The sequence below is a fragment of the Neofelis nebulosa genome, chromosome 2 (genome assembly GCF_028018385.1).
Source record: "Neofelis nebulosa isolate mNeoNeb1 chromosome 2, mNeoNeb1.pri, whole genome shotgun sequence".
Lineage (NCBI taxonomy): Eukaryota > Metazoa > Chordata > Mammalia > Carnivora > Felidae > Neofelis > Neofelis nebulosa.
Window position 1 is genome coordinate 189908437 of NC_080783.1, and position 24860 is coordinate 189933296.

Here is a 24860-nt window from a genome sequence, read left to right on the forward strand (position 1 = left end):
CTTATTTGCAGGTGTCCTGTTCACAGTGGTGGGACAGGCTGTGTGTCAGAGGGCAGCCAGGGCCTTCTCTGGGATCGGGGAGTGAGGTCCAGTGCTGGAGTCGTGGCGTCCTGGCTGCCTCACGCTGTGGCAGTGAGGCTGGCCCCTGCAGACATCTGGGGCTTTTCTTTCATTCCATCACAGCTGAACTTCCCCTGCGGTGATGCCAACCCCAGTGCCCAGGCCGGATGTGCCGCGATGCTTTGGTTCCATGGGGAGGGTGGGGAGTGGAGAGGACGGCCCCTCCCTCCCCCTGAGGTTTTGGGTGGGGCCTGCAGAAAAGCTGCAGAAGAGTCCTTCCTGCCATGGGTGGGCGCCACCTTGCACATGGGCCCCTCTTTCCCTGATAGGCCTTCCTTGTTCAGCTATTTTCTGAAAAGAAGACATTTTGATATCATTTTTGAATTACTGTCTTTATAAAAGTCATAACATGCTTATTGTAAGAAAAAAAAAAAGAGAGAGAAAGAAAAGAAAAGAGAACAATTTAGAAATGTATAAAGAAGACAGTGACACTCCAAACCCTGTCCCTTTGCAGTCCCAGCCCTCAGATGAGCTGAGAGCTTGGGGATTATTCTCCAGGCCCACAGCAGTCACAGCCATACCGATATGTGTGTGTGTGATGCTACTTTGCCCCGTTTCCCACACCATTCCACTGACAGGAAGTGAGTGTAGTGGCTAAGAGTGGGGGTTCCAGAGTCAGATGGACCAAAGTTCACCACTTACCAGGTCTCCTAACCTTGCCAAGCCTCATGTGGAAATCGGGGTCCCCGTCCTGCCTTGCATCCTGCTGTGGCAGGGGAGGGAGATCGCCCCGGAGAAGGGCTGAACTCCATGTTCAACACCTAGAAAAAAACCACTGAGAATCTCTGTTATTGGTAGGAGTGTGGAATTATTTTCCATTAAGAAATAGTCCCATGACTATTCCATTGGGTGGATTTATCAGCATTCACTTATTAAACCAGTTCCCTAGTGATGGATAGTAAGGTTGTTTCCATGTTCACTGGTAAAAATGTTGCTGCAGTGATCACCTGTGTGTGACATCTGTGTGTACGTTCCTGGAAGATGATGTATATTTGTGTGTGCACTTGGGAAGCCGCTGGCTCCACGTAAATTTTGGCCACCTCTTATCTCCATCTCTGATGGTGGCCATCATTTTCCTCTTTGCCAACCAAATGGGGGAGAGTTGATATTGACTTTAACTTATATCTTTTTTAATAATTAGTGAGGCCAAGCATCTTTTCCTATCTTTATTAGACATTTTCATTCCTTGAAAATTATTTATTTCCTCTCTCCATTTTGTTAGCTTTTCCTAATGTTTTGTGGGTACTTATTATATATCATGGATAATGACCCTATTTTTAAAATGTTTGGTTAGTTATTTTTGAGAGAGAGGGAGAGAGTTCAAGCAGGGGAAGGGCAGAGAGAGAAGAAATCATAGGATCCCAAGCGGGCTCCACGCCATCAGCACAGAGCCCAACATGGGGCTTGATCTCATGAACCATGAGATCGTGACCTGAGCCTAAATCAAGAGTCAGACATTTGCCTGTGGGGCTTAGTTTGTTGAGCGTCCAACTTCAGCTCAGGTCATGATCTTGGGTTCGTGAGCTCGAGCCCCACGTCAGGCTCTGCTGACAGCTCAGAGCCTGGAACCTGCTTCCGATTCTGTGTCTCCCTCTCTCTCTGCCCCTCCCCTGCTTGCACTCTGTCTCTCTCTCAAAAATAAATAAACATTTAAAAAATTTAAAAATAAAATAAAATGTTAAAAAAAATTTTTTTGAAGAGTCAGACACTTAACTAACTGAGCCACCCAGGCACCTTGGCCCTATTTTTATATGTTGCAAATATTTTTACGTAGCCTGTCATTTGCTTTGTAACTGTTGCTGGGGCCTTTTGTTGTATGTAGGGCTTAGTGTTTTTTATGTAAGCACATTTATTCATCTTTTCCTTTAAGAGCATGGAGGTCCAGTTCAGCCTTTGAAAGTTATTTTCCAACACTAAGGTACACAAATATTCTAATAGTTCTGGTATTTTCGTGGACTTGCTGATATGTATTGTTTATTTCTTTAATCCCAATAAATTTGTGTTAAGTCTGGTGCACATACTCTATTTAAAATAGAATCCTCCGCCTTCCCTCACCGTATCCCAATTATTTCATGCTTGTAGGTTTACACGCATCTTCCCTGGCTAGATCCTCAGATCCTGAAAAGCAGGCATCTTTTCTGTTTTGTTCACTGCTGACTCTCCGGTGCCCAGAACAGTGCCTGACACATACTAGGTGCTTAGTAAGTACTTGTTGGAAGGACAGACAGCCAGCCAGTTGTCACAGCTTTCTTATTTAAATAATCCATTCTTCCTCCACTGTAATTACACCTTCGACAGCCTCTTATACGGTTACTGGTCATCAGGTTCTCCCTCTTCTTCGGTTTTGCAGTTTATAATTTTCTAGAAAGTCATCAGTTTTCAAATTCATTGACATCAAGTTATGTATGAATCTCTCTCAATTTAAAAAAATGTTCAGATACCTGTTTATACTGCCCTTCTTGATGGTTTTTTGTGATTGTGCCCTTTCCTGTTACTCAAATCAGCCAGGGCTTTGTCCCTGGGGTTGGTCTCAGAGAGCCAGTCTGCAGCTGTGTATTTCTTTCATGGTGGCTGCTATGCTTTTCTCGTTCACTCATTTTTGTTTTCAACTTATTCGTTTCTTCCGCATAGATCATTTTGTTTATTCTACCCTTTATCAGCTTCTTGGGTTAGGTGCTTAATTCATTTGGTTTCAGTCTTTCTTATTTTATCACGAAAGCATTTAAGGTCTGAATTTCCCTCCCAGTGCAGTTTTGGTTACCCTCCCCAGATTTGTATTTTATTTTATTATGTTTTAAGTTTGTTTGTTTATTTATTTTTTATTTATTTATTTATTTATTTTTTTAATTTTTCAACGTTTTTTATTTATTTTTGGGACAGAGAGAGACAGAGCATGAACGGGGGAGGGTCAGAGAGAGAGGGAGACACAGAATCGGAAACAGGCTCCAGGCTCCGAGCCATCAGCCCAGAGCCTGACGCGGGGCTCGAACTCACGGACCGCGAGATCGTGACCTGGCTGAAGTCGGACGCTTAACCGACTGCACCACCCAGGCGCCCCTATTTATTTATTTTTTAATGTTTATTTATTTTTGAGACAGAGAGAGACAGAGCATGAATGGGGGAGGGCCAGAGAGAGAGGGAGACACAGAATCGGAAGCAGGCTCCAGGCTCTGAGCTGTCAGCACAGAGCCCGACGCGGGCTCGAACTCACAGACCGTGAGATCGTGACCTGAGCCGAAGTCGGACGCTTCACCGACTGAGCCACCCAGGTGCCCCTATTTATTTATTTTTGAGAGAGAGAGAGAGAGAGAGAGAGAGAGAGAGATTTAGAGAGCGAGCAGGGGAGGAACAGAGAGAGAGAGAATCCCAAGTAGGCTCTGCATTGACAGCACAGAGCCCGACGTGGGGCTCAAACCCATGAGCCATGAGATCATGACCTGAGCCAAAACCAAGAGTCAGATGCTTAACCTACCGAGCCACCCGGGGGTCCCTTCCCCAGATTTTTAAAAAGTAGGATGCTCAATGTCATGCATTCATAAATATTCTAGAAAGGTATTTTTGTGCCTCTTTGACTCAAGTTATTTAGAAAAGCATTTTTTAATTATCATGCGCATGATTTCCTTCCTTACTTATTTATTTATTTAATTTATTTAGCTGCTTGTTAATTTCTAACTCCGTTGCATTGGGACCGCAGACTGTGGTATACATGTTGGAAATTTGAGATTTTCTTGTAGTCAGGTACGAAGACATTGGAGAAAAAGATGTTTTCTCTCCTTCTTGCATATGGATGAAGTTAAGCTTACCAGCTGTATCTTCAGAACCTCCCTACTTTTCTTTAGAGATTACTTGTACCATCAGACTTAGAGTAATGTGTTCAAGACACTATTCTGTGTTGGTCTTCTTGTGTTTCTAAAACTGTATGATTTCATATATTTTATGGTTCCACTGTTCAGGGTGAAGGTAAGGTTCATGATTCATGTGCCTTCTTGGAGAAATAGACCCATTAGCAATCTAAAGTGCCCCATTTTATTCTATTTAACATTTTTTTACATTTTGTCTGATATTAACGTTAACTTTCCTGGATTTTTTGTTACCATTTTGCCTATTATATTTTTTTGCCTTTTTTTTTTTTGTTCAACCTTTTTCCTTTTGTTTTAAATGTATCACTTCCAAACAGCAGATGGCTGGATTTTTTTTTTTTCCATTCAACCTAATCTCTTATCTCAAAATACAGTCATTTAATTTATTCACATTGTTCTATTTATTGATACATTTGGGCTTGTTTTATGTCTTTTGGTTATGATACCTTTTCCTTTACCTGTCTAACGCTTAATTAATTGAATTAATTAATCGAATTTTTTGTTTCTCCCCCCCGACCCCACACACAGTAGTTAAGAGGTCTGTATCTTTTTTTTTTCTGGAAATGGTTACCCTTAAATTAAAAAATTAAAACCCATGCTCCTCTAGTGTCAAGGAGCTAATTCCCAGCCAAATGAGACCATTATTATCAGCATTTGCTTAGATTTGACTGTGCATTTTTCTTTTATTGTTCATCACTGTTTCCTGTGTATCCTGTCTTGCCCTTTCTCGAGTTACTTATTCTGATACAGTTTTAATTTTGTGGTAGTAATTCCTTGAGTAATTGTCTTAAGAAAAGATAAGGGGCATACTATTTTTAGTACTTCTGTCTTTGGCTTTGAGAGCCAGTGGAGTAACAGATCTTTTAACCCTTTTTCCTCAGACCTCTGTAGTATTTGTTGCCTTCTGGCAGTTAGTAATGTCAAGTCCAATGGCAATTTGATTCTCAAAATTTTTGGAGAGTCAGAGACAAAGCTGAGCCCACTGCTGACCTGGGTAAAGGGTGGCATCACCTCCATGGAGCTTTATCATATCCAGAGGAAGCAGCAAGATCGGGATTTGCTGAGGGTTGAAAGTCTCCTTTAAAATGGATATGTCGGGGCGCCTGGGTGGCGCAGTCGGTTAAGCGGCCGACTTCAGCCAGGTCACGATCTCGCGGTCCGTGGGTTCGAGCCCCGCGTCGGGCTCTGGGCCGATGGCTCGGAGCCTGGAGCCTGTTTCCGATTCTGTGTCTCCCTCTCTCTCTGCCCCTCCCCCGTTCATGCTCTGTCTCTCTCTGTCCCAAAAATAAATTTAAAAAGTTGAAAAAAAAAAAATAAAAAAAAATAAAATGGATATGTCAAGGGGTGCCTGGGTGGCTCAGTTGGTTTAGCGTCTGACTTCGGCTCAGGTCATGATCTCTTGGTTTGTGAGTTCGAGCCCTACGTCGGGCTCTGTGCTTACGGCTCAGAGCCTGGAGCCTGCTTCAGATTCTGTCTCCCTCTCTCTCTCTGCCATTCCCCTGCTCTCTCTCTCTCTCTCTCTCTCTCTCAAAAATAAAATAAACATTAAAAAAAATTTTTAAATGGGTACGTCAGTGTGGGAGCTTCATCAGGATGGTGCAAGGAATACCACACCATAGGCTGGGGGTGAGGGTAAGGGGGGGTGAATTTTGAGGCAAGGCAAGGGACTCCAAGAATCTTAGGGCACAAACTGTTGAAGAGCTGATGGATCCTTCAGGAACTTTCTGCAAAGAGCAGTCAAAGCATGTGTCAGGGCTAGAGTCTCCTGGAAGAGAGTCATGCTAAGGAAGACAGTAAGGTGTGGGGTAGGTGGCTTCGGGTCTCCTCTCCTTCCCATTCTTGTCTCTTTGGAAACCTGAAGGATTCACTCATTACCCTTGGATTTCAGTAATTCTGGCCAGCCAGCCCTGCCCTGGCTCCAGCGGCCTCCAAGCACAATTCCCTCCCTGGCAGTTAGCACGTGGGCCTTTCCCTGCCCCTGGTGGGTGAAGCCGGCTTAGCTTTGATTCGATTTTCTGTCATTCCTCCTTGTCTGCTTTTGCTCAGACTTGCTGGCCGGCTGGTGCTTCTCTGAGACTGTTCTTACTTGAACCTTTCTTATTTCGTTGAACGTTGTTCTGTGTCCCCGGAGTTTGGGGGAGAAGAGGTAAACCCATGGGCTCCACGTACCATGTAGAACGTCAGGTGTGTGTAACATTTTCCTGGTGACCGGATGCAGGCGGGTCCGCCCGGCCCACTCACCTGCTGCTGGAGGCCAGGAGCGGCACTCGGGCAGTGCTGGCCCCGCTGGTGGATGGCAGAACAGTGGCTCGCTCCCTCCACCTGAGCCCGTCCTCTGCTCCAGCCACACCTCTGGTCCCGACTGCATTACCTCGCTGATTAAGACGATTCCGTGACCTCCCTCGGCTGCTAGATCAAGCCCAGCCTGTTACGTATACCAAGTTCTCCCCCTGCCCAGCTCTCGCCTCCTGAGCTGTCACTACCTCTCACCTCCAGCCACACAGATAGCATGAAATTCTTCGGACATTCGCGCAGTTTGGGGTCTCCTGTCTACATACACTTCTTACTCTCTCTTTCTCTCTCATCCATTCAGACATCATCAGAATTGACTACTCTTTTCTTCCTGACTTCTAGGTGTAGTCACTCAGAACCAGTGAGTCTATGCATTCCTTTGTTCCTGGCCCCTCCTCCCACAATAGTGATCCCCTTGAAGGCAGGGACTGAATCTTTACCCTTCCCACTGGGCCTGACCCAAAATAGGTGCTGAATGTGCTCGGTTCAATGAATGAGCAACCCAGCTAGGTTCTAAAGAGACTTGTTCTACTCCGACTGTGTGTGAGACCCTGTGCAAGTCTCTAGGGGTGGGGAGTGGGTCAGACTGACCCGGCCGAGCTGTGTGCAGTCCACAAGTCCTGCGAGACTCCAGAGTCTTTACGCTCAGAGGTGGGGAATTGTAGACAGTGTTCATAGGATAGCCCGTCCTAAGAAATCAGGGTTTTGACACTGGGAGGGACAGAGCACAGCTGTTTGTATTAATAACTGAGATCTATCAGAGGATGTGGGGTTGACGAAAACCGAGGAGTGGTGAGAAGTTCGGATGGTTCGGGCAGCAGGATCAGGAAATGATAGACGGAGGCCACTGTGGGGTGGCGCAATGCTGCCCTGGGGTGCGGGGCAGCGCTGGCTGGATTCCAGAGCAGCTGGTGTGGCAGGGAGGGGAGAGCAGAGTGGCTTCAGTTACCTGCACATTTCGTAGGAGTCAGCAGCGGGACGTAGTTGCCGGAACATTAACTCTTCCAAGGCTGTGCCAGTAAAACCACGGTGCCCAAGAGAAGGAAGTCATGACAGTGCCCCAGGCCCATGAGCAGGTGACTCCAGACCTAGATCGCTGGGTGTACTGTGGGATAACGCCCAGAGCAGCGCCAGGCACTGGTCTACCAAATCACTAAAACCCTGGAAGGTAGTTGCTATTTCTTAGCCCCGCATTCAGGCATAGGGAGGCGACACAGAGGTCACGAGTACAGGGCCGGACGGGGACCCAGGTACCCTAGCTCTAGGAGCCACATCCTCAGCCATTCCAGCACACTGACTCCAGCAGACAAGCCAAAGCCTAGGCCCAGGGGAGCAGCGTGGATGCGACACACACACACACACACACACACACACACACACACACACTACACTCAACTAAAACAACTCAGGCTTTCTGGAGCACGAAACGCCCTCCCTTGTCTTTTCTCATTTGATCCTTACAAACAGCGTGTAAGTTGATGATTGAAAACTGGTGCTCCCTCCTTCATCCGCTGACCCCTGAGCCCCTTCCCTTTGGCCTCGAGTGCTCCATTTGGTTTAGTGATTTGGGGAATCTGGTTCTTCTGTCCAACTATTGGATTTAATTTCCACGCAGGCCCGAATATGCATCACTTGTGCAGGCTGTATTCGTTTTCTCTCGCCGTGTAGCAAATCATCTCAAACTCAGTGGCCCTTATTTGTTAGCTCATGGTTATAGAGGTCAGAATTCTGGTACAGAGAGGCTGACTCCTCTGCTCAGGGATGAAATCAAGGTACCTGTGGGCTGAGCGCTTATCCTGAGGCCCTGGGGAAAATTCTGCTTTTCCAGCCTTGTTCCCTTGATGTCAGAATCCAGATACAATCCATTGGCTGTAGGACTCGGGTCCTTTTTCTTGCTGGCTGTCAGGGGAGGCGGGGGGGCTTCTCTGCACCCCTTCAGGTGGCCTTTCCACATGCCCCCTCCATCTTCAAGGAAGCAACCTTGCAAGTCAAATTCCCCTGATTGTAATTCCCATGACTTCCTCTTCTGCGACCAGCCAGAAAAAAACTCTGCTTTTAAAGGACTTTCTTGGGTAGGGTAAGCCCATGGAATAATCTGTTTTGGGGTCAGCTGTGTCCTGTAACATAACCTAAGCACGAGAGCAAAGTCCATCCTGTTCACAGTCCTGGGAATTATGCAGCATGTGTACATCAGGGGACGGGAAACCTTAAGGGCCATCTTAGAATTAGAATTCTGCCTACTTATTGGTGAAGAAACAGGGGACTCAGAGAAGTTAGGTGCCGTGTGCAAGATACAAGGTACCAGGACCACATTGTCTTCCCAAGGGACATGGGGATCGAGCCCAAGATGAGCAGCTTGGGAGGAGCTGGGGGCCTGGGCCTCCTGGGACCAGGCAGAGGTTGTTCTGTGTCTGAAGAAGTTGACCTAGCAACCTCTTTGATCATACTTTTTTTGACCGTCTCCTGCAGGATTCAAGGCACAAACCTGGCAGCCTCTAACTAGTTCGTGGTGGAGCCTCAAGAGATACTGGCCAGGCAAGCTCTCCCTTCCAGAGGGAAGAACAGAGCATGAGAGGAAGGCCACGTAGCAGAAGTGGACATGAACGCTGGTTTCCAAAGAGAACAGTGTTTTAGTTTTGGTCATCGAAAGTGGTGCCTTCAGCACAGGTAAGAAACAGGCCATCAGTGAGTATGCTCGATGGGGGCGCCATTTTGGTCTTTTGCATGAGCTCGCTACTGTTCTTCCTCTTCCGAATGTATTGTTGTTGTTATTGTTACTATTGCCTTCCTTGAGCCTCTGTGGAAACTGGAAGTCATCAGGACTTCCTTGGCCAAGAGCAGAGACCTTGAGGGTCAGCACTCTTTCCCTGCCTCCACGTTGCCTCCCCCCAAATTCAGTTGTCTTCCCAGTTCCTCAGTTTCCATTCTGTCCGTGGCAACAACTCCTCTCGAGAGACCGCAGCCTCCTCACATGACGGCCCACACACCAGAGTTCCACCGTCTTTTCTGTCCCCCTCTCCGCCCACCCCCATGATGGCTCTTGCCTGAAGAGCCCCTGGCCACCCCCTAACTACTCAGAGGAGCACAGGGGGTGTTGAAGACTGAGCGGCGTCTCTTCAGGACCCTCCCTGCAGTAAAGAAGTGAAAGGATGTAGGGTTCTCAGCCCTGGCTACACGTTAGAATCACCTAGAAAGTTTTTTAAAATTTCTAGTAGAAAGACCTCATCTCCAGAGATGCTGATTGAGTTAGCCTGAGGAGGGGCCTCGGCGTCCATCTATGTATTTGTGTATATAAATATTTAGCTCTTCCGGTATGCTCTGTGGCTCCAGGTTAGAAGTTCAGGTTGTGGTTCAGGCTAGGTGTGTGGCGTTAGAGCTCTTTGGGCTGGGAATATGTCTTTGGATGTTTTGCCTGGCTTCGGGGTGTGTCAGAATCACTGAAGTAGGTTGCAGGGGTTGCCTGGTGAAAACAAAGGGGGTGCCTGGGTGGCTCAGTCAGTTAAGCGGCCGACTCTCGGTTTTGGCTCTGGTCACGATCTCACGGTTCGTGGGTTTGAACCCTGCGTTGGGCTCTGCGCTGGCAGGGCAGAGCCTGCTTGCCATTCTCTGTCTCCCTCTCTCTCTGCCCCTCCCCCACTCACGCTGTCTCTGGCTCTCTCTCAAAATAAATAATAAACTTTACCCCACCAAAGCAGATTTCCTGGCCCACCCATGTTCTCCGAAGCAGACTCTTGGGACGGGGGAAACAGGAATCTGTATCTTGACTCAGACGCAGCCGATGTGTGGGTGCTCCGGGGCCTCTTTCTGGGGACTCTGGTGATGCTCTCCCTGTGTTTGGGTCTCTGGGCTTGGCTGTGAGTTCTGAGGGCCTTCCCAGCCTGGCGTGCGGTGAGCAATGGCTCATCCCCATCCTCCTAGTGGTTTTGCACTTACAGAGAGGAGGCTAGGGCCTCGGGCAGCCCTCGAAGAGGGCACCACTGTACGTAGTTGTCCTTCCTCTATGGGGAGCCTTGGGGTAGCTGGGCCCAGGCCTCTGCCCACAGCTCGGCTGCACCACGCGGGCCCCCTTGACCCAGGCCGTGACCGGGGTTTTCCAGTGGAGGTGGGGGAGTCACCCCTGGACTCTGAGGAAGAAGGACTTTCTCACTCTGTGCCTCACCCTGTGCCTCACTCTGAGAGATGTGCCACGAACTAGTTAGATGTGGTGCTTAATAGTGGAGGCTCTGGACCTTCCTGGGTTCAAATCCCAGCTCAGGCACTTATCGGTTTTGTGAGGCATTTACGATTTAGGAGGCAAGATGCTTGGTCCCGCTTGTAAAATGGGATAGTAATGGCGCCCACCTCACAGGTTGCTGTGCAGATGCAGGGAAGGCCCCTGGAACGTTGCTGGACACGTAGTAAGGGATCCCCAAATGTGAGCAGCAGCCCTTCGGACTCGTGCAGGCAGGTTGGCCACCTCTCTGCCCTCCTGGTTGCTGTGCTGTGTCATGTCTGCCATGCTCTGGCCATCTGGTTCCCAGCGCAAGAGCCAGAGTGAAGTAAAGCCACCAACGCTGCGTATGGGGCCTGGGACTTTATCGGCAAATCCGAGTACCGCACAGACCCGAGTGAGGCTTGGTTCTATCGCCCCTCTTATAGAGATAAGGAAACTGAGCACAGAGAGGTTCAGTGATTTAAAGACAATCACACAGCAAGTAAGGAGCAGAGCCTCTGGCCACAAAAGACCCAGCGTCTCTTCTCCACCAAGACGCATCCTGAAGAAAGGCAATAACAGCTTCAAGGATGACCCTTCCCCAGGAATATCGACATTTTCATAGGAATCAACAGTGCCGTAATGAGTCGGTCCCCTTCCATGGCATCATGGGACGTCTCATGGTGCCGCAGTTTAGCAGTTGTGACATCTGTGTGTGTCACAGCCTTTGTGGGTCTTCTCCGCCAGCAGTCTCGGGGAAGGATCTGGGTTTATTAGAGTAGGTGCGCAGGAAATACTTGAACCTGGCTGGAAACAGAAACCTCAGAGGGATATGCAGGAAGAGATATGGGAGGACCGTCAAGGAGAGTACAGGTGGGGATCCTCCCCAGACTTCACATTGCCTTCCCCTACTTTACTGCTAAATGCCCTTTTTGTCCATGTGGTCTCTGACAGCTGCAGGGAAGAATCCGTAAGGGATGGGACTGGTCTAGAGGGAAATGGGCTGTCAGTTCCAGCAAGAAGTCTGGTCCCCAACCCCCTCCTGTGCTCTCCCTGGGGAATAAAAGCCTCTGTGATTAATGGGGTGCCGACTCAGGGCTTCTGGAGTGTCCAGGTGCTCCTGGCCCACTGCTGGCACAGACTCCCTAGCCACCACGGAGGGTGCTGGAACATATGGCCTCTGAACGAGGGAGAGGGCTCAGGCCCGAGCGGGTGGGGATATCAGGTAGGAGCCAGCTGGGGGCCAGCCTTCATTGACATTGCACACTCCCCTATGCTGGGGAGGCCCATTCACACTATGTGAGCTTGGGAACGGCTATGTTTGAGGTTACTGGAGGGCAGGGGGATGTGGAGTCATGGCCCCCCTCTACTGGGAACCTGGACTGAGGCTCTCTCCAGAGTAAATGTGATTTCTGAATAAATCAAGATGAACCTAATTTGAAAACAGACCCTAGAGCATTTTCTCAGCAGCAAAGCCCTCGGCCAGTAGTATGCAAACTTCTACGGTCTTAGAAGCCATTTTTAAAAGTCGAATCCTACATGGAATGTCAATAATATAAAACAGATTAAATTGGTAGTTTATTGATATGCATTTATCTTTTATTTTTTTAATGTTTTTATTTATTTTTGAGAGAGCGCAAGACGGGAAGGGGCAGAGAGAAAGGGGGACAGAGGATCTGAAGCGGGCTCTGTGCCAACAGCAGTGAGCCCAGTGTGGGGTTTGAACTCACAAACCGCGAGATCACGACCTGAGCCTAAGTCGGACGCTCAACCAACTGAGCCACCCAGGTGCCCAATTTTTGACATGTATTTATTATGAACGTCCATCAATAAAAACATTGAGATCTCAGAGTCTAGATTAAGGGTCAACAAACTACTGCCCACGGGTCTAATCCAGGCTCTTCCCTGATTTGTGTAAATAAAATATTGTTGGAACATAGTCGTGCCATTCACTTACACATTATCTATGGCTGCCTTCCTGCTCTGGTGGCAGAGTTGGGTAATTGTGACCGACTGTCTCTCCCACAAAGTCAAAAATATTTACTCTTTGGTCCTTTATAGAATTTTGCCGGCCTCTGCTCTAGATAATCATTTTATCACGTACCAACTATAACATCTAATATTGCCTTTTTTGTGTTTGTTTGGCTTGGCCGCACAGTATTAAGAAAATCCCAAATCATTATCTAGAAGATGATGTGAATGGTAACAGACTTCTAACCGCTTACCTTCAGCCCCGAATGATCTTCAGTTCAATGTTAGATGGATATTAAGAAAGGAGGAGAATGGTTCTGGTTTGCATCACTGAGAGTATCAGGCAACGGCTTGCATTCCTTCCTATTACAACACTCAGACAGGAAGCAGACAATCTTGATGACGTCTTCGTGATAATCCACATACTATATTCTCATATCATGCAAAGTTTCAGAGTGTACGTGTTTGTGCGGTTTTATGTAAGGATGTATAGTCCTGAACCGAAGAAGCAACATGTCCAGTAAAGAGCTCCGAGCTTTCTACTTGAAGACCTATTTTATACTGAAGTTCAAGACCTGCCCAGGCTTTAGTCTGAGTTCTGCCCAAACCAAGTTAAGCTGGCCACACCTGTTGTGTGTACCTGGTGGGTTACTATGATGTGCTAAGGCACATGTTTGAATGCACAGGTCCATTTTCCACCACGGTTTTATTTAAAAGGAGTCGAACTATATTTTTGGAATAAACTTCTCGAGTGACCTTTGAAGAACTTCTAAAATACCTCCGTGGAACACAGTTTGAAAGCCCCCCCCCCCATCAAATATGGGTGGTTTTCATCTCTGTGCTTCACGGAGCTGAGGATGCTGAGGGCTGGGGGTGGGCGGGGGGTGGGGGGATGGGTCAGTGGAAGAAGTTCTTGGGAAACAGGGAAGCCTCCCGGGCTCCTGCCGAAACTTGGGGTGTCTCCTGATGATAGTTGATGACCTAAACACAGCTCCCCTGGCTGCTCTCGTGACTTCCAGCCATCAGCTTGGGAGAGGAGGTCTGGAAGAATGTGGGGAGATTGGAATATGTGCAGGGAAGCCTGTAGTGTTGGCGGGGGTGGGGGGGGTTGGATATGGAGGGAGTGCACAAATGGCTTCTAAGTAGCATGCAGAGGACTTTGCAGCCACTCAGCAGACCCGGGTTCGGGCCAGGGTAGAGGAAGCAGGATGGCAGGGGGCAGCTGGCTCAGCACTCGAAGCAGGTTTGTGCAGGAGGAGGGTCTTGTGAATGCCTGGGATGGGGACCAATGCCCCAGGGAGTTGGTGGCTGGGGTTGGGCAGTGGCTTTGGGCATTTGAGGCAGAGCCCACAGAGTCAGGAATATAACCCAGGAGTCCCGACTCACAGGCTGCCTGCCTTCCCTGGGGGGTGCAAGGGAGGGAGGGGCTGGCGCTCAGGGATAAAAAAGCACCAGCTCTTTCTGAGGTTTTGCTGCTCACCCCGTAGAAAAAGAACATTTTTAGATTTTTAAAAGGATGACCTCATTTTTTTCTTATTTACATAGCCCTGTTTGTTTATACAGTCCTTTAAAAATAGCGAACGTGTGCTAAGCTTAGCACTCTCTCCCGCCACAGCGGCAAAGCCACCGTGTGGGGAGAAACACCTTTTTCTCTAAGAGAGGGGCAGCCTTGTTTCCAAGGACAGATGGGAGCAAAACGGGACAGGTAGGAAGTTTCGTGGTTTTTCGTGTCGCTTTTCCAAAATAGCCACACTCCTGCCTCCCACTTCCTGCCTGACTCGACTCAGGGAAGATTTTCTCCTATAGAAGACTTGTGTTCTGTGCATTCTCAGGGAGGCATGAAGGGATCTGTCAACAAGCACACACGCTTGACCCTGAAGATCTCGAGCTTGGCACTGGGCTTGCGTTCTGGCTCTGCTGCCTACCGGCTGTGTGACCTTGGGCAAGCCGCTCCCCTTCTCTGTGCCTTATTTGTAAGATGAGGAGAACAGCACTTACCTGCACTTGCTGTGCACAGGAAGTGAGGGAGTATGTGTAAAGGGCGTAGCCCGGTGCAGGCACACAGCAACTCTTAATAAATCTCGTGACAGGGGCCCCGGGGTGGCTCAGTCGGGCAAGCGTCTGACTCTTGATCTCAGCTCAGGTCATGATCTCCCGGTCTGTGAGTTCGAGCCCCGCGTCGGGCTCCGTGCTGACAGCTCAGAGCCTGGAGCCTGCTTCGGATTCTGTGTCTCCCTCTCTCTCTGCCCCTCCCCTGCTTGTGCTCTCTCTGTCTCTCAAAAATAAAAACATTAAAAAAAAAAAAAGAGATTCTCTCTCTCTCTCTCTTTCTCTCTGCCCCTCACCTCCTCACTTTCTCTCTCTCTCAAAATAAATAAACATTAATAAATAAATAGATCTCTTTATAAACAACAGCAATGGTGTCATATTCGCCCCCCACCTGGACAGTTAACTAGCCCCCCAACCACCTTCCCTTCCAGCCAGCTCATCCGCCCCACCCATCCCTACATTGTCCCAGAGGGATAGAAAGATAAAACACAAATCTGACCATGCCATCCCCTGCTTAAAACCCACCAATATCTTCCTACATGCATGGCCGGGATCAGCAACATTTTTTTTCTAAATGGCCAGATAGTACATATTTTAAGCTTTGCGAGCCACACGGTCTCCCTTGCACCTGGTCACCTCTACTGTGCTGCATGAAGGCAGCCACGGACAGCGTGTAAAGGAATGAGTATAGCCATGTTCCAGTAAAACTCCATGGACAAAAACAGGCAGCGGGTCGGATTTGACCTACAAGGATATGTCCATCTCCTCGGCTCAGCTTCCCTCATCCAGCCCGTTTCCGTTCCTCCGTCGCTCTTCCTCCTCCTCCCCAACTGCTGTGCAGAAAGGACTCCTCACACTTTACCCAAAGTTCCTTCCTTCTGGAATCTCCTTCTCTGCCCCCGCCCTCGTGCTTCTCCGCCACGACATTAGGAACTGTTGCCCTGGGGTTCTGTGGGTTCTCTGGATTTCTGCTCTGGGCATGTGTGCAAGCACCCTCTGTCTTTGCTTTAGAGAGGACACCCCTCACGCAGGAATTCTGCCCCCCTCCTTCAGGTGTGCTGGTGTGTGTTTGAGTGTTTGTAGCTGCTCGGTAAGCCTTGTTACTGAACACAAAAGACCTGTAAGACAGACGGCTGCCCTTAGGGAGCTTACAGCCTGGCTAGGAAGCTAAGATGTGAGATGGTGAAAAGCCAGCCAGCAACCCAGGATGGAAGTGACAGGGAATGTGTCTGTTGGGGTGCCCAGGACAAGGTGCTTCTGACCTTTGTGGAGGAAGGAGAAGTCATCTGAGTTGGACCTTGCGGGGTGGGAAAGAGGTTCAGAGAGAGGGAGGTCAGGAAGGCTCTCCGTGCTGGGGAAATGGCAAGAAATAACACTCGGCTCTGGGTTCAGGCTGGTGAGCGGACAGCCCACCCTGGTGACCACTGAGGGCCTCCTGTGAGAGACTGGGGCCTGGGCCTGGAAATCAGGGTGGGGCCTGCTCCGCAGTGCAGAGGGGGTTGGAACATCTCTCGAGCCAGAATTTCCCCAAGTGTGGCTCATAGACCACCCCCTACAACAGAATTGCCTGGGGTGTTTCTTTATTTTTCTTTATTTTTATTTTTTAGAGAGGGGGCAGGGGAGAGAGAGAGAGAGAGGCAGAGGCAGAGAGGGAGAATCTTAAGCAGGCTCCACACTGGGAGAGGCTCCACACAGACGCAGAGGTTCAATCTCAGGACCGTGAGATCCTGACCTGAGCTGATTTCAAGAGTTGGATGCTTAACACAATGAACCACCCAGGCGCCCCTGGGTGTTTCTTTAAAACACAGATTCTGGGACGACTGGGTGGCTCAGTCAGTTAAGTGTCTGCTTTGGGCTCCGGTCATGATCTCACGGTTTGTGAGTTCGAGCCCCGCACTGGGCTCTGTGCTGACAGCTCGGTGCTTCAGATTCTGTGTCCCCCTCTCTCTCTGCCCCTCCCCCACTGACACTCTGTCTCTCTCTCAAAATTAAACATCAAAAACCCCCACAGATTCTACAGCCCTGTCTCAGGAGGCTGGGGGGCTAGAGAGGGTTAAAGCCATGGTCTGTAGGAGGAAGAAGGCTGCAGTACGGTTGAAGGTGATGGCCACACGCATTCTGTAGATTGACATCACCCGTGCACGTCTCTGCCAGGCTGGGGAGAGGCGAAGCAGGAATGGATCATCTTTTCCAAGAGCAGATAAAAACACCCAAGCTCAGACACGGGAAGTGACTTGCCCAAGATCACTCTGTGAATTACTTGTGGACGTGGGACTGGCTAGTTTGGCACAGGCTTCCCCTCACAACCCTAGGGCCCGGGGTGGCCCTGGAGGTTCCCCAGAGAGAGGAGAAAACAGATATGGTGAATGTCCCCAGACCCCAGCACAGGCTGGCACACAGCTGAACCAATGAGGGAACGGGTGGGGTGGGCGGAAGAGGTGACGTGGGGGCGGAAGGGTGGGATTCTGGGGTGGTTCTGATGCGGCGAGCCTGGAAGTGTAAGGAGAATGGCCATACCCGATGCAGAGGGGGAGAGATTAGGTTGGCGCGAAGCATATTGCATTTGATGGTTGGCCAAGCTGAGCCGTCACCGCTGGAAACGTCTGCCTGGGGAGTTCCGGGGCAGCACCGGTGACGTGTGCAGCCGTGGAAGCTGCTAATCAGGGCAAGAAATGGCAGAGAGACACGCAGAGGATTAAGGACCAGCGCCTGAGGGATGAGCACACATCTAGAAGAAAAGGCTCTTCGTGAAAAAGCCCACGAAGTGTGCGGAGAAGCGGAGTTGGGACGGGCTGGGGCCGACCCAGAAAAGAGGGGTCAACCGCCAGTCACCCAGGAACACCCTTCGGGCCCCTCTTTAGGACAAAACCGGCCAAGCTCAAAGAAATGGTGCCATGGGTAAATAAAACTGTCAGTCAAAATAAAAGCGAAATCACGAGGTTCTGTTTGCTCGAGATTTGGGCTTCCGATCAGCATGGCCGCAGGTGTGGGAGAGCAAGTGGGGACGGGAACCGCCTGTCCCACCTGTCGGGACAAGCCATTCGGTCTGTGCCGGGTGCTGGTTGGCACCCGCCCGTGGGATCGTGTTGGGGCTCCGGGCCTCCTTCTCCTCTCCCGGGTCTGTCTTAGCTCCTTCCCTTTCCCTTCTGGCTCTCCCTTTATTCGCTCAGCCGATATTTATTCCTGGGAATAAAGCTCTTCACAGAGGGATTTGGCTGAGGTCCCCAAACGTGGCCTGGTCTACGAGTCTCCCACCGGAGAGCTTTTAAAGCGATAGATTTTGGACTTGCAGATTCCCTGAAAGCAGGGAGGGGCCAGCCACACCTGGGTCTTCTGAGCCTCTCTCTCGGGATTAATCAGCTGTTCCGAAGCGGCCCTACCTGGGCCCGGCTGAGGTCTGGGTTCTTCTCCCATTAGGTCCTAAATATATGGCATCGGGGCAGCCTCTCGGCTGGCCTCCCTAGAGCCTTCAGAGCCTCTCCTTCTGTTGATCCTGCCTGTGCCACCAAACTCGTCCCCTCCCCCACCTCCAGCTCACATGCACTGTGGCACGGTGCCACCATCACCCTCCTCCATCCTGAGAGGTGGCTCATCCTTAAAATCAGCCATGCCTAAAAGAGAAGACGCCACATCGCGTTCTAGGTGACAAAAGGCAGATTCTACCTCTTGGAGCTACATTGTGATAGGGGAAAGAGACGCACATATTCACCTTGTCACATAACACATATTTCATATTACCTACAAAATAAATACATAGATATTATCTTTTTTCTTTCTTAGTGTTTATTTATTTTTGAGAGAGAGAGAGACAGAGTGCTAGCCGGGGAGGGGCAGGGAGAGAGGGAGACACAGAATCCGAAGCAGGCTCCAGGCTCTGAGCTGTCAGCACAGAGCCTGATGCGGGGCTCGAACTCATGAACCCTGACATCATGACCTGATCTGAAGTCGGACGCTTCACCGACTGAGCCACCCGGGCGCCCCAGATATTATCTTGTACTTAAGTAAAATACATAGTATGTGGCAGGGTGAGTCAGGAAAGAAAAGGATCCAAGCAGTCAGAGTGGGCCTCGGAGGGTGGCATTTGAGCAAAGAACTAACGGGGAAGCGAATGAGCTGTGTCCTCCCTGGGGAAGAGTGTTCGGGGCAGAGGCATGATCACATGGAGGGGGACCTCCCTGGGGCCAGTGTGGCTGGAGGGGTGAGGGGTGGGGCCTCGGAGGAGAGGAGGCTGGAGAGGGGACGGTGGCAGGCGGGCAGATAATTGAGAAGTCCTTGGAGATCTGCCGAGGGTCCTAAAAGGTCTACCCTGACTGTGTGTGGAGACCGAGCTGCAGGAGGCCAGCGCAGGATGGGAGACCAGCTGGGAGGCTGATGTCGTCATCAGGAGGTGATGGTGTCACAGACCAGGCTGGCGACTGTGGAGGCGGTGGGAAGTGGTCGGATTCTGGGAACCGTCTGAAGGCCGAGCCAGCATAATCTGCTGACAGATGGGATGTGAGGTGTGAGAGAGTCTAGGGGAGGAGAACCCTGCGGATACTCACATTTATTCAGTCTGTTCTCAGGCTAGTCAACGGCTTTCAGCCTCAGTTTCCTCATCTGGAAAATGGAGCGGTTGGATAGATAACATCCAAGGTTGCTTTTGCTTTGAAAACTCACTCCTTCAGCTCCAGGACTGATGGCTGGGGTGGTCGGGGAAGGCTTTGTGAATGTGGGGTAGAACTTGTGCTTAAGAGACAGAGACGCTCAGGGCGCCTGGGTGGCTCAGTTGGTTGAGCGTCCCACTCTTGATTTTGGCTCAGGTGGTCATGAGGATGGAGCTCTATGCTGAGCATGAAGCCTGCTTGGGGTTATCTCTCTCCCTCTGTCCCACTCCCCCACTTGCACTCGTTTGCTCGCTCACTCTCTCTAAAAGAAATAAAATAAAATAGAAAACTAGAGAGGGAGAAGCACTCAACCAGCACCACTGTAGAGGGGGAGGGGCAAGAGGAACATTCTTAGAAGGGCAGGAGCGCTGATGGGGAAGCAGGGCCACATGGCCCGTGAGCGATGCTTGAAGAGCAGAGAGCAGTCACCGTGGCTGGGACCCAGTGCCTTGGTAGGAAGGTGCCAGATGGGCTTACTACACCCTTGGGAATAAACCAGCAGCTTCAGGGTCTGAGCATTTTTTGCAAACAAGGAGGCCCTCAATTTTAAGCATTTTCTGATGGACATGCTCAGGCAGGAAGGACCAAGGCTTGGCTCCCGTCTGGGGAGAGTTAACCTTCTGGCCCAGCATTGCATAACCGCAGAGTCTGCTGAGTGCAAGGAGACTCTTCTGTGTGGCAGCCAGAGTGGCAAGCCTGGTGGCTCCGGGCTCTGGCACCGTCCTGAAGCGGAACAAACAGCCCTCCCTTCCCAGATAATGGCCCTCATTGAGCATTGTGTCCATGGCCAGCGCCCAGCACAGGGCCGCTCAGCCTGGGTAAGTTTCCTCTCTTGGCTCCTTAGCAAAATATTTACACAGTGCCTTTCTAGTAAGATGGTTCCTAAGAACCAGCAGGCAGAGAGAGCTGGAGAGAAGAACCCCCCGGTGACCCTGCTCCCAGCTCCCACACCCCACGTGTGAGCCTGAGCTGGTCATTGCCCTCCAGGGCTCGTTCATAAAAGAAAGCACTGAGCTAGAAGATGCTTGATGGTCTGTCCAGCTCCAAAATCATTGGCATTTTCCCTAATTGAAGAATGAGGTCCGTTTTCTTATCATGTGGCGGTAGAATTTGGTTGGTCTTTTTCTCAGGGAGGCAGGTGTGTATGGCTTGGCAGGGGCTGAAAAGAACTTGGAACCCCACCTCCTTGGATCCTACCTACTGCACCACTGACATCAGAAAAAATACTGTCTCTCTCTCTCTGTGTCTTTCAATGAGGAGGAGGTCACTCCAGAAGGTGCCGTACTTTTTTTTTTTTAATTTTTTTTTTCAACGTTTTTTATTTATTTTTGGGACAGAGAGAGACAGAGCATGAACGGGGGAGGGGCAGAGAGAGAGGGAGACACAGAATCGGAAACAGGCTCCAGGCTCCGAGCTGTCAGCACAGAGCCCGACGCAGGGCTCGAACTCACGGACCGCGAGATCGTGACCTGGCTGAAGTCGGCCGCTTAACCGACTGCGCCACCCAGGCGCCCCCAGAAGGTGCCGTACTTTAAGAGGTATCTGGATCAACCATAGGGAACATGTAACCATGTTATGAGAGGAACATGTAAGGAAACTAGGGAAGAGAAGACTGTCCTCAACCATCTCAGGGATTGTCCTGGAGGAGAGGGGTCAGAAATATGTCCTCAAGACAGAATCAAACCAGTGAGTTCCAATCACATGGCTCATCCTTAGGAAGTTGTGGCAAACAGTGGGCCTCATAGCTATTCTCATCCAAAACACACATACCCCTTTGACCCGTGGTCCCATTTCTGGGAACCTGGCCTATGGAACAATAGCATCCATCTGTAAAGATATGTGTGCAAAGGATGTTTAATGCAAAATTCCACTGGCAAAAAAGTTAGAAAAAAATATATGAAAACGGAACAGTAGAGAAAGTTTGAAGGTGCCGTATCCAAACTGTGGCCCATTATTCAGCTATTAAATGGAACGAGACAGACCCTGAATCTGTTTAGGAAGGCAGTAAAGAGCAGTGACTGGGAACACGGGGTCTAGAGACAGCTTTTGCCAGTGTTCAAATCTGGATCCCACTATTTACAAACTGTTACATGACCTCTCTGACCGTCAGTCTCCTCTTTGGCAAGGTAGGGATTATAACAGTGCCTTCCCTATAGGCTTGACGCACGTGAGGTGCTAATGACTGTGCCTCGTATATACTAACCGCTCAAAAAATGTCAGCCTTTGGCCTAGAAAGATTGTTCATGAGAAAAGCTAGATGCAGAGTAACGTGCATAGGGTGATGCCATTTTTATAAAAACAAAAGAATACATCCCCTGATGGTTTGCAAGAAAGAAAGAAAGAAAGAAAGAAAGAAAGAAAGAAAGAAAGAAAGAAAGAAAGAAAGAGAAAGAAAGAAAGAAAGAAAGAAAGAAAGAAAGAAAGAAAGAAAGAAAGAAAGAGAAAGAAAGAAAGAAAGAAAGAAAGAAAGAAAGAAAGAAAGAAAGAAAGAGAAAGAAAGAAAGAAAGAAAGAAAGAAAGAAAGAAAGAAAGAAAGAAAGAAAGAAGAAAAAGTGCTGTTGTCCCAGCTTGTTTTTTTTAACATTAAATATAATTTATTGTCAAATCGGTTTCCATACAACACCCAGTGCTCATCCCAACAGGTGCCCTCCTCAATGCCCATCACCCACTTTCCCCTCTCCCCCACCCCCACCAACCTTCAGTTTGTTCTCAGTATTGAAGAGTCTCTAATGGTTTGCTTCCCTCCCTCTCTGTAACTTTTTTTCCCCCTTCCCCTCCCCTCTGGTCTTCTGTTAAGTTTCTCAGGATCCACATATGAGTGAAAACATATGGTATCTGTCTTTCTCTGCCTGACTTATTTCACTTAGCGTAATACCCTCCAGTTCCACCCACGTTGCTGCAAATGGCCAGATTTTGTTCTTTCTCATTGCCAAGTAGTATTCCATGGTATATCTAAACCACACCTTCATTATCCATTCATCAGTTGACGGACATTTAGGCTCTTTCCAGAATTTGGCTATTGAAAGTGCTGCTATAAACGTTGGAGTACAAGTGCCCGTATGCATCAGCACTCTTGTGTTGCCCCAGATTGTGAGTCGTCTCCTGGGAGTAGCCCCTAAGGGAGGCCTGCAAGCTGCTTTGGGAGCTAGTGCCAGTGCCCTAGAAAGTCCCTTCCAAGCTCAACACTGAGACTTTGTGGGTCCACTTTGGCAACCTCCATGTACAACCTAACCTGGCATTTGATCCAAAAAATTGTGTGTGTGTGTGTGTGTGTATATATACATATACGTATACGTGTACGTATATGTATATGTACACGTATACATACACATATACATACACATATACGTACACATATACGTATACATACACATATACATACACATATACGTACACATATACATACATATATATATATATATATATATATATATATATATATATATATATATGCCAAGACTTGTCTTATGCAGGTGGGGAACACAGATGTTGGTTGGTGGCTTGGTTTTACAGAAGTGCTCATTGCCCTGATGGGGCGCTCATCAGCGGAGCCCTTGCGCATCCAGCCGGGGCTCTCCAATTGTCTTCCCGGATCACCTCAGTTTGCGTGAGCCACGCCAGTGATGCCATGGCCAGGTTTGGGATGCACCCTGTGCCTTGGTTGGCCTCAGTCGTGCTCCGATTCACCCCTCAAGTGCCACAGGCTTTGGAAGTGGAGAGAGAGGTGAAAAGCTGAGAAGACCCCCAGCGAGGGTATCGATGGAAATCAGAACCATTTCTTCCACTGCGGTTAAAGTCATTTGAGCTACAGCACAGAGGATTATATTAGCGGAGAAAAAAAAAAAAAAAAAACACTTGTTAAGGGACATTGTATTTATTTATGTATTTAACAAATATATTTAAATTTTAAAAAATATTTCAACCAGATAGAAACAACAATATAGACAATAATATAACAAATGGCAGAACACCCACGGCCCCACTTGAAAAACACTTCAGCAAATACAGTTGGAAGTCGCTGCACAATCTGAGGTCCCTCCCTCCCGCCGTCCCAGAAGTGATCATCATCCTGAACTTGGCAGTAACATCCCACCAGTGTTTTCTGAGCACCTGCTATGTGCCAGGCAGAGTGCTGGGTACTGGATTTACCGTGGTGAACAAAATGGACGTGGTTCCTGCCCTCACGGGGCTTGCTGTGGAGTTGGGTGAGACCCCACCCGTGTATTAACCAGCCTCCTTCAGTGGGTTCCAGTCTTCGGTTATATAAATGCTTATCCATCCATCTGGAGCCATGATGAAGGTGAGGCTGGGACGGGTCCTCACACTGTCACTGGCCTTGTGATTTGGGACAAGGACCTTCTGCTCTCTGAGCCTTAGCATCTTCATCTGTCACATGTAGGCTTTAACTTGGATGCTGCTCAGGGGCCCTTCCAGCTCTACGATTACAGGGTTTGACAGGAGACCCTAAACCAGGTCTGGTGCATAGACCGTCTTCATCACTCCATCAGGTGGAGGGGGATGAGGGGAAGCTTTGCTGTCCATAAAGGGAGATGTACCCCAGTGCATCGTGAGTTCTACTAGTGGGACACAAACCGTTAGTAGAACGTGAGGTGATTTTCAGAGGAACATGCGTGAAATTATCTATGTTAATAGTAACGTCTTTAACTCAGTGAAACCCTAGAGTTACGCCTATGATCCCTATTGCTTTGGTGGAGCCCATGTTTTAATAGGGCAAGCTCAAGTCAATGTAAATGAAAATATTACATAAATAACAGAACAGATGGTACGTGTTTCTGGCAAAACTTGGAATGATGGTCACCGAATGGCACAGTCTTTCCAAAAACAAAAGCTGATGATGTAAATAAAGGGTAGTCTTAGATGCCAGCAGACCCAGCCCAAAGGAGCTTAAGTTGTACTGGAGGGATGACTTCATGGATGGCTCCCTTTTGGAAACAGCATGAGACACATTCCCTTCATATCTTAGCGCCAAGAAGAGCTGTGCTTTTTTCCAAGCAACTGGTGTGTTTATCATCAGGACACTGAGCTGTGTTGTTGTCCTTTCTTTTCACTGCCAAGAAGTTACGCCCTGAATCCAGGCCCTGAATACAGCCACCATGTGGGGCCTTCTCCCCTCCTTATCCATGTTCTTTTAGCCCTTCTGGTCTAAGCCTTGTGTCTTCTATTTCCTCTGGATTGGGTTGTCTTTTTTTTTTTTTAACATTTCTTTAATCTTATTTTTGAGGGGGACAGAGACAGAGTGCCAGCTGGGGAGGGGCAGAGAGACAGGGAGACACAGAATCCAAGGCAGGCCCCAGGCTCGGAGCTGTCAGCGCAGAGCACGAGGCAGGTTCGTGAGAACCTCAAGATCATGACCCGGGCCGTTTAACCGACTGAGCCACCCGGGCGCCCCTCCCTGGTTTGTCATTTTTAATTCATGCTATTTTGTTTTTGTAAACCGTATCAGATCCTCTGTGGAATAAAGCAAGTTAAAATTGCAAACAAACAAAAACACAAAAAGGGAATTAACTATTAATTAATTAATCAATTCATGGACAAACTAAGACCAAAGCGTTCTTGACTCCACTCAGCCTGTTGGGATTTCCTGCCAGGAGCAACTTCCCCGCTAAAAGGATGCCCGGGGTCAGAGAGGGTGGGGAAGCAGTTGGCATGTCCATTCTGCACCCCCCAGATCTGAACCAGCCAAGCCATGGGGACCCACAACTTCTGTTGAGC

At 49.0% G+C, this 24860-nt stretch overlaps 1 protein-coding gene across 3 annotated transcripts in view; it reads left to right on the plus strand.

Moving 5' to 3' along the window:
• Positions 1-24860, plus strand: part of HIVEP3 (HIVEP zinc finger 3) — a 473741-nt gene that overhangs the window by 366078 nt on the left and 82803 nt on the right. For all 3 annotated transcript variants that reach the window (XM_058717826.1, XM_058717829.1, XM_058717828.1), the window contains one exon: positions 8742-8939. The gene's annotated coding sequence lies outside the window, so the exon portion shown is untranslated. The remainder of the gene's footprint in view (positions 1-8741; positions 8940-24860) is intronic.